Here is a 6000-nt window from a genome sequence, read left to right as displayed (position 1 = left end):
CTAATATGGTCATGATTTCCTATGTGGCATCACCACATGTGCCATGATTCATGCTAGCATGGCCCTGCCATGATCCTCGAGGCACAACCCATCATGATTGGCAATGACATGCCATGATACATGGCAAGGCAGTTGCAACATGATTTTTGATGATTAGTTTAAGCTCTAAGTCATCCTCGAGCTTTTCTTGAGTTCTCACGAAATTCTCTATCCTTGTAAAAATCTTGTTAAGCTCACTGGCCTCTAGTGCTCTCACTAATCTTGATTGCATTAAGATTAGAATTGGACCCTAGGAGATTTTTCCTTTACCTCTCTCTTCTTCATTTCCTTCCCATTTTTATTGCTTTGGTGCTACTAAAAAATTTAACAAGGATCTAATCCTTAGATTATTCTTGGTGGGGTGAGTTTGTAGTGTGCAATTGAGTATTGTGATTCCTGTACACGTGTGTATACCAGCCATGGTTTTGAACCATAATTTTGTAGAAAAGTTCATGGGAGTAAAGGGTGAGTGTAGAGATGGCAAATAGGGCTTTGGCTTGTGGGCTTTGTTGAGATATCGAGCTCATCTAGGGAGGCGGTGGACATTGATGACCCACCTGGGGGATAGGCCCCATACTTACACCACTGGCATGGTTGGTGAGATCATGGGTGATATGCAGCCAGTGGGATGACAGGCTATGTGTGACAGCCATTCTAGAGATTGGCATAGTTATAGCGCCAGCTCATTTAGTTGGGTTCATACTATAGAGAACCCTAGTATGTATTTGGTTGAGTACCTTTTCATATTGTGTGTACTCTTATCTTTGTATATGGTGTGTTGAGTGTTGTGTGAAGAAGAAGAAGATTTTCAGCCTCTCACCTTGTGTGTTCTCTTTTATGTGTGTGTGCTTTTGCAAGAGCTCAAGCTCTCTTCTCCCCTGCATTTTTTCATGGTATCAGAGCCTGGTTCATGCTAAGGGTTGAGCTGCAAGCAAGAAAAGCACAGGAAGCGGTACGAGGGTAAGAGCTTCATCTACTCTTCCCTATTTGTGTTGGTGACTACACCCTTGTCGAGAACTCTACGGGAGGCACCGACAAACGATCTCTGAGATTGAGGAGCTTTCTTCGCGAGAGTAAAGCTGTAGGGCAACTATATTGTCTTGTCGGACGTAAATTTTCGGGCCGAAAATGCGTTTCGGGCACGTTAGGACCTCCGTTTTTCAAAAAGCAGGCGATTTCGAGCACTGCGGATAAGTCATCGATTCTATGCAGAACTCAGTCTTTGAGTGGAGGGTAAACAGGGATGTTGTTTTTGATGAGATGATCAGCTGGTATGCTGCTGAAAAATAAGTTGTTAGGGTTGATGTGAGTGGAAATGTGGTTACATAGAATGCAAGTCAGCAGTCATAGTCTTTGAGTGGACCAGGAGAGTCCTCATCTAGTGGTTCAGTTGATAGACCATGGAGTGGCAAGTTGCGTCATAATACCAGTCCTGCAAATGTGATTAGTACATCACATAAAGGCAAAGAGAAAGTGGTTGAGCCCCTTAGTATGCCTGACATTTCTGCAGGGCATTCTCATGTTGATGGAGAGTCTAGTGGCTCAGAGATGAGCCTTGGTGAGTTGGGATACCAGCTATGAGAACACCTGGTGTAAAGAAGGCTATGGAAGCCATGAATGCAAAGCTGCGAAGATCTGGGAGAGTGAAGAATCCTGTGCAGAGGTTTACCTATGATGGTTATGTGGCACATCACTATGCATACATGGCAAAAGTTGTACAGGTTATAGAGCCCACATGCATTGATGAGGCTGTTGGAAATGTGTGTTGGGAGAGAAAGCTATGGATGAGGAGATGGATGCACTATATGGAAATGAGACTTGGGATTTAGTGCAATTGCTTGAAGGCAAGAAAGCCATTCGATGCAAGTGGGTGTACAAAGTAAAACATAACAGTGATGGAAGCATAAGCAGGTACAAGGCTAGATTGGTAGCCAAAGGATATGCGCAGACATATGGCATTGGTTATGAGGAAATTTTTAGCCCAGTTGCCAAGATGGCAACAGTGAGGGTTGTGATAGCAGTGGCTGTGTCAAAGCAATGGTCTTTACATCAGATGGATGTAAAGAATGCATTCTTGCATGGGGATTTGCAGAAAGAGGTGTATATGTTGTAGCCACTTGGTTATGAGGCACCCCGAGCATGTTTGCAAGTTGAAGAAAGCCTTGTATGGCTTAAAACAAGCACCAAGAGCATGGTCTGACAAGATTTCTGAATATCTTGTCACTATTGGCTTTCATGTAGCCAATGCAGATTTCTTGCTGTATGTGAGACACAGTGATAGAGAGGTTGTGCTTGTTGTCATCTATGTAGATGACCTGATCATTACGGGGTGACCATGATGCAAAGATCTTTGATGTAAAGATCTTGCTTAGACAGAAGTTTGAGATGAAGGATCTAGGGGAGCTCAGATATTTCTTGGGCGTTGAGGTGATTAGGTCACCACATGGTATTGGATTACTGTAGAGACAGTATGGCTTGGACATGTTGTCCAAATATGGTATGACAGGCTGTAAGCCTATCTCAATGCCATTGGACAGAATGGCAAGTTAAGTGCAGATTTAGGAGAGATTTTGGAGGATCCTACTATGTATAGGCGCATGGTAGGAAGCTTGATCTATATGACGATCACCAGGCCAGATTTGAGCTATGCTGTTGGGTTGGTGAGTCAGTTTATGCAGGTTCTTTGGAAGCTACATTTGGATGCATTGAGATGCATACTGAGGTATGTGAGGTCTACTTTGCATTGTGGACTATTTTATGAAACTGGGACACAGAGATATGTGTACATGGGTACACAGATGCTGATTGGGCTGGTAGTATCTCAGATAGAAGATCTACTAATGGCTTCATGTTTTCTTTGGGGAGTGCTGTTGTGACTTGGAGCAGCAAGAAGCAGCCTACGGTTGCTCTATCCAGTACACAGAGGCCGAGTACAGAGGTGCTGCTATGGCAGCATGTGAGGTAGCTTGGTTGAGAAAGCTACTTGCAGATTTGGGTCTATCAATGGATAGACAAGTTGTCATTTTTTGTGACAACATTAGCAGTATACAGTTGGCTAGGAACCCAGTTTTTCATGCTCGCATGAAGCATATAGAGGTCCACTACCATTTTGTCAGAGAGAAGGTTTTGGTAGGAGACGTTGACCTTGTTTATGTCAGCACGATCAGGTTGCTGACATCTTCACCAAAGCATTGGGTACAGAGAAGCTCCGCAGATTCAGGGCTTCGCTTTGGTGTACATGAGATGGAGTTGAGCTCGAGGGGGAGTGTTGAGTTATCGAGCTCATCTAGTGAGGTGGTTGACACTGATGACCCGCCTGGGGGAGACTGGCATAGTTATAGCGCCAGCTCATTTAGTTGGGTTCACACTATAGAGAACCCTAGTATGTATTTGGTTGAGTACCTTTTCATATTGTGTGTACTCTTATCTTTGTATATGGTGTGTTGAGTGTTGTGTGAAGAAGAAGAAGATTTTCAGCCTCTCACCTTGTGTGTTCTCTTTTAGGGTTTCGTGAGTGTGTGTGTGATTGCAAGAGCTCAAGCTCTCTTCTCCCCTGCATCTTTTCAAGCTTGTGTAGGAGTGCCTCTCTCTCTATTCTTCTCTCTCATCATACCCTTACTCTTCCTCTGTTGGTTGCCTTTTTCTCTTTGACTCTCCTTCACCCTCTTGACCTTAGAGGGGTAGGGATTTAGCCCATTTTTTCTAAGAGAGCTTTTGCCAAAGAGATAATCTTCCTTTCTTCCTCTGTTGGTTGCCTTTTTCTCTTTGACTATCCTTCACCCTCTTGACCTTAGAGGGGTAGGAATTTAGCCCATTCATTCTAAGAGAGCTTTTGCCAAATAGATAGCCAATTTTGTCAAAGAGGTAGCCAAGAAGAGCTTTGAGAGATTTTTTTATAGGGATCCAAGATCCAAATTCTTTGACTCCCTAGGAGCTTCAAAAAGGGGGGGTGTTAAGCCGTGCTAAAAGGATATCCACTGTGGTGGCTCCAAGGGAACTATTGAAGGAGATGATCCCTTGGGTAGGGAACTTGGTTAGATGTGACACCAGCTTGGAGGTGAAAACAATTAGTGAGGTGAGTCCACAATTGGAGCACTAAACAAATTGAAAGCTCTCGTCAGATCCTTGCTCATGTACCTTCTACTTTTCTTCTTCTTGCCTCCATCTCTTGTTTTCAAATCTTATAAGTGGTTTTGTCTCAAGTGTTGGTTGTTTGTCTTTATTTCAAAAAAAAATCTCAAAAAGTAAATAGATTATTTTAAAAAACCATAAAAAAACTTATAAGTGGTTTTGTCTCAAGTGTTGGTTGTTTGTCTTTATTTCAAAAAAAATCTCAAAAAGTAAATAGATGATTTAAAATACAAAAATAATATTAAATCCGTAAAAAACCCAAACAAATGAGAAAATGCCAAAAATACAAATAAAATAGAAAATCCAAAATCCCAAAAACTAGAAGTTGATTGTTCTGTGATCAGCTTAGTGTGTAAGCACTTCAGCAAGCATCATTATGACAAATTTGTTAGGTATAAACACTTCAATCTTAGGGCCAAATCCCATGGATGGATTGTAAGGAAGAGATTAGGGCTGGGGTAACTCAAGTGGAGTACCACACATATGCACTCAATGGGAGTACCACCATAGCCAAGAGCTTGGGCGGCTCAGGATTTGTATTAATGATTGTCAAAAAGGTAAGTGTCCATCTACCCTAATTCACATATATGGCCCATTGTGTGTTCACATGGCCTTAGAGTCCATTATTTATTTACATGTCCAGTGTCCACCATGGCTAATTATCAATTAATGTGTTCCCCTTCATTACAAACCATCCCCACCCAAATGGTTTCATCCTCAAAACCTTTGATTAGAATCACATCATCATAAGAGTGGGTGAAACATTATGGAGAACACAACATCTCCTTAATTCCAAATGTGAATGTACCATGTAGAGTGTAAGATCTTCCAAAAGAGTAAGAAACTCTTGTTGAGATATTGAGCTCAACTAGTGCTATGCGGACATTGATGACCCACCTGGGTGATAGCTTCCGCACTTATGCCACTTGCATGGTTGGTGAGATTATGGTTGATATGTTACCAGTGTGGTGGATGACAGGCTATTTGGACTACTAGAGTTATGGCATAGTTATAGCACCATCTCATATATCAGGTTCATACTATAGACCAACCACTGTATGTTATCGTAGGAGAGTACTTTTTTCCCTTTATATATATGTGTGTATCTTTTAGTTATATGGTTGTAGAGAAGAGAAGAAGATAGAAGAAAATTCAGCCATCCATGTCTCTCGTGTGTCTTGCACTCTCTTGTGTGTGTTTGCTTGCAAGGAACTCAAGCTCTCCCTCTCCCTCACATTCTCTTTATGCTATCAAAGCTTCAGTTTGTGAGAGAGCTAAGGAGAAAAGAAAGAGGCAAGAACAAGCAAGCAAGGAAACGGTACATGGGTATACAGTACATGGGCAAGAGCATCATCATCTCTTCCCCTTCTTCGTTTAGGTACACCCTTTGGTAGCTCTGGGAGCTACACATCTCCGATTGAGGAGCTGTCTCATAGGCTTGGAGGTGCCTGTGGTACATAGTACGTTGTACTACGATTTTATGGCCAGATTCGCATTTTGGGCATGTTTCGGTCTCCGTTTTGTCTCACTACAAGGTATTTTTGATAGTTTCATGGGAAGTTCTGGTGGAGAATTGTCTCTGGTCGAAATTTGTTTTTGGTAGTGCAGTAGTGCATTTCGGGAGTGCAGACAATGTTTGCACATGTATTTTTGATATTGGGTGTATGTACATGTACTTTAGCTAGATCTGGTGAATAGAGGTTGTGCTGAAGTAGATCTATCAACTTTGCTATATGATGTGGCTTCATCTACATTAGATTAGGTGTAAGAGATGTCCTTAATTCTCTTGCCACCCCCTTTTTATTTCAGTAGCCATTCTTAATAGATTTG

Source organism: Cibotium barometz, chromosome 11, assembly GCF_041138505.1.
Source record: "Cibotium barometz isolate CiBa-2024 chromosome 11, ASM4113850v1, whole genome shotgun sequence".
Taxonomy (NCBI): Eukaryota; Viridiplantae; Streptophyta; class Polypodiopsida; order Cyatheales; family Cibotiaceae; genus Cibotium; species Cibotium barometz.
The sequence above is the reverse complement of the archived record's forward strand: the minus strand, read 5'-3'. Positions refer to the sequence as shown.